Source organism: Dioscorea cayenensis, chromosome 16 (assembly GCF_009730915.1).
Source record: "Dioscorea cayenensis subsp. rotundata cultivar TDr96_F1 chromosome 16, TDr96_F1_v2_PseudoChromosome.rev07_lg8_w22 25.fasta, whole genome shotgun sequence".
NCBI classification, from domain to species: Eukaryota; Viridiplantae; Streptophyta; class Magnoliopsida; order Dioscoreales; family Dioscoreaceae; genus Dioscorea; species Dioscorea cayenensis.
In genome coordinates this window covers 15,878,894-15,883,201 of record NC_052486.1, presented here as the reverse complement: position 1 = coordinate 15,883,201, position 4,308 = coordinate 15,878,894, and the positions used below count along the sequence as shown (strand labels likewise).

Below are 4,308 nucleotides of genomic sequence, written 5' to 3'. Positions count from 1 at the left end.
TTTGCCCAACTTCTTAAATGTTGCTCAGTGGCCCTCATCATGTCCCGGAGATACTTGCCTTTGCTTGTTCAAATTCTTCTTTTTCCTTAGCAAGCATGTCCAAGATCTCTCCTAATTGATGTTCAATGTTTTTTTGATGGAGACCTCGTGACAACTTAATGTGGCCCTCAATATTTTTGGAAACGGGCATCGGTGGCTTCAATAAATCTTGGTAACACTCTTTCCAAACTCAAGTACATCATCTTCAAGCTTCTCATCCATCTCGAAATTCTTCTTGAGGTGCTTCCCATTGTTGTTCATCAATATCCCACAAGAGATTTGGGTAGCTCCTTTGATTTGGATGATAGTTGATGCGATATGGATCGTGATGTTGATGAACATTAACAAATTGATCAAGTTTTCTAGTGAGAGCTTCAACCTGAAAATATAGGTTTAAAATTGGATTAATCATCATTCAAGTTCCATGCAAGAAAAAGTAAGTAAGACAAAAATAAAAACAAAAATAGAACGGTGGAAGAAGATAAAGTGAAATGGATGAAAACAAAAATAAAAAACCGATGAGAATGATGGAAGAAAAAGAAAGTGTGGAATAGAAAAAAATAAAATGAAAAATGGATAAATGGCTAGAGCAACAAAGTCCCTAGCGCTCCTAGCATCCTCGCTCCCCAGAACGGGCGCCAAAAAACTTGACACGTCCGAATATGCGTGTGTGTACCGCAGAGTGCACGGGTGTCGAAGTAATAAATACCCTGTGAGTCGGGGTAGTCGAATCCACAGTGAACATGGCTAGTAGTACTAACTCTTCTCTCTGCCTATCTAGCCTAATGATAATGGGATAGTGTGGTGAACACCGCAGACGTAATATGCAAGGGTAAAATGGAAGGAGAATCTCAATCAAGAAAGTGGGTATTCGGGCAATGCTCCCCTAGGATTCTGTATTAGGTACCGGATAAGCAAAGTGTTTCTATGATGAGTAAAGTTAAGTCGTGGAAATCCAAACATAATCGGGTCTCATCTCTAGATCACCGATACTAGTCCCCTACGAGGTCCCGTGGAGAAATCGCTCAATCTCAACACCTCACACCACATATGACCGCAAAGCACTCTAGGGATTCCAAACTCGTATCCAATTCCTAAAGATTGATCCAACCCTAATTCCCGGCGAAGGATCCTAACCCCCTACAAGGTCCCGCGGAGAAATCGAGCAATCTCACGCCTCCCACCAAATATGGTTGCATAGAGCTTAGGGAATGGAGATAGAATACACCACATGGAGGGAAAAAGGGGACACTTCACTATCTCATGACTCACCCTCTCAACCCTCTTCAATCTTGAGGTTCTAACCCTAATGGAGATCTCTCTCCCACCAAGGCAACAAATCATGCAAACCAAATAACCATAAGATCAATAAGGCAAGCAAGCATTAAACAATCAAGAATGAAACTTAATCAAACTCGGATTAAATAGAAACACAAAGCAAATCCACAAAAAGATGAGAATCTTAGGGTTCACAAGCCCAAATACCCTCTAGGGTTTTAGCCCTCCATGGAACAACATACAAAAACACACCATCAATGAATGAAAGTACATTAAAACCATAGAAATAAACCCCTTATATATGAACCGATGGCCTTGATGGAGAGCTTCGACGCCTTGAAGGACCCACTCCAAGCTAGGTTCACCGTGGCTTCCTTGATGCTATGACGGAGGAGGAATCGATCAAAGTTGGTGACGAAGCGCCTCAAAGCCGCAAAGACCTCCTCTCCAAACCCCTAGCCGCCCTCACCCCTCAAGAACCGCATAAAAAGATGAGAAAGAATAGGGCAAAACGGCTATTTATAGGCCTTAGATCGGCTCCGCCACGTGCCCTCACGCCGCCTGCGTGGATTTTCCACGCGCTCGCTGGGTCGCAAGAATTTCCACGCCGGCGCTGGAATTTCCACGCCGGCCGCGTGAATAAGATCTCGCCATACGATCGCTACAATGAAATTGCTACAAGATTTTCACAAAAACGCGATCCGAACACTCTTTCTAAGGCCACATGTCCGGGCACACGTCCATGTGGTAGGCTATAAAACTTTTCTTCATCGACGTATCTTTGAGAGGTCTTGCAATCTTCACAAAGAGAAGGAATATGAAGATGTGGCTGCCTTTGTGCCCTTCCAAATGGTGAATTGACTTGAATCTTCTTGGAAGTTGGCACACATCTCCACGCTTATGAACCGCTCTCGTGTCTTGGTCCTTGAATTGAACAAGAACTCCCAACATTATGTCTTTATAGCCTATCTTTGCTTCCTTTTTACTCTTCAAGGCATTCACAACCTATATGCATAAAAAGAACACCAAATACACAATATGAGACATAAACCACAAAGAAAAATGATGCTCAATGCATGTAAAAACATATATAAAAAAATATGTCTACTCAAGCACTTATCAGTAAGCTTAGAAAAGAAAGACCTGGAAATGCCGGTGCTTAGGCATACGTCCCAAGGTAAGAGCAGCACTAATCCACTTTTGCCAAAAATGTATATCCAGAAATCTCTCGGCCTAGGTATAGGTCGGAAAAGAAAGCAGCTTAATTCCCTATCCGGAATTACCGCCTTTCACTACCAAGAAAGAGTAAACTCGAACGAGAATCAAGAAAGAAGGTTAATAAGGTTCTTTAGCAATCCTAGGGAATGGTACAAAGCCAATAGATGGGGGCCTCCTCGCATATCAAGAACTTGTCGCTATCGGGAAGACTCCTTACCCCGGCATTACCCTAAAAACACTCATATTAAAGCACCAACTCGTTATCCTACATCTAGAGAGATTCCTAAGAGTTAGAATCTGATCTCATGCAGGGCATTTGGGCAAGATCTTAAGTATGAAAGTACGAGAAGCATGTAATCGAGGGTTGTTGGCCCCATTTCCTTTCTTAGGGGAATATCCGCTCTTGTATTGATTTGGGATCAAGCCGATGTGGCAATCGATGACTTTAAAGTCTTTTTCCGCTTTGACAGAGCTTCAAGCAATTGTCCAATTGGTAGGACCAAGAGCCTTTCTGGAGTAAAAAAAGAATGGCTCCTTCATGCCCATGTATAATGCCGCTCAAGCGCAATAGTGACATCTTGGATCGCATGTGAAAGAAGGAACTTAACCGATCCTCGCATTACTTTCTTGCTAGCCATTTCACATAGCAGGTTTGGTGGGCATCCTATGTCTTTCACAATCCGATGAAGTAGATAGGATCGTGTTGATCAAGCTTTTCGTGCCTAGTGCCGCAGAATCAGAAATTAACAGAGCAGAGACAACAGACAATGATGAAACAATCTCAAATACAAATAAAATAAGGGAATGCCACCCGTTTCCACTCTAGTTGAAAGCCCTTTTTCAAAAAGAAAGGAATTGATAGACCAATGTGGGCTCCAAACCTCACCTTGACTTCAGCTGAATAGTGCCTCAAAAAGGCCGATGAAAGCATCTCATTAGCATGTCCTTGACAACGGCTTTCAACTCTTCTTTTTCATTTTCATACCCAAGCCTTCAAGGCTCGCCAACTATCCAAAGCAAGGAGCTTAGCTTATTGCCCTCGCCCCTGAACGCTACTAGTAATCGACATTTTCTAAAGCAAGGAACTTCTTTACCACGGTCTTGCTGAATAAGGTCTTACTTCATCCGTCGCTCTTAGGAAGAATGAATCCACTGCGGTGCAAGGTTTAAAGGAATTGAATCGAAGCATGGAATAGGGACAAGGTTTACGTTATGCTTGAATCTAAGAGCAGTAGGGAGGTTTAATCAATAGTAGAAGACATCCACGAGCGTAATGAATGAAGGCAATCCTTGAATTGATGGGATGTAAGGAGCTTTGAGCAAACCCCGCTGAGGAAGAGAAGGGAATGAAGCCTCGTTGGTTGATGCGGATTACCGTCGTGTCTTACCTTCTTATCCTTTAATTGCTAGTATGGAGAGAGGAAGAGGTGAAGAAAAGGAGTAGGATTCACACTAATTAGACTATCTAGAACCCCAAGGAGCACTAGACCGATTTTTATAGCAGACCTTATTAAATAGTAGTAGTTGCAATAGGATAAGGTAAGGCATGCAAGTCACTTCTTGCACTAAGGCAAGGTCTAGAATCCACATGGGTAAGGGAATGAGCTGGTGCTATAATAGGAATAGGCATTTGCCTTTGAGGTTGCAACTCGATTCTTTTTCTTTTTTTAAAGAATAGGTTGCTTTGTGCAATCGAAGATGAATCGCTTCACTCAAAGAGAATACAGGAATAACCGCTGTTCCCGTGAATCGCTCTTGTCTTCATATCACTCT

The 4,308-nt window shown here is 42.6% G+C and overlaps 1 pseudogene; it reads right to left on the bottom strand.

Annotated features, from left to right (window-relative positions):
* Positions 1 to 3,174: 3,174 nt before the first annotated feature.
* LOC120278559 overlaps positions 3,175 to 4,308 on the bottom strand; it is a 3,383-nt pseudogene continuing 2,249 nt past the window's right edge.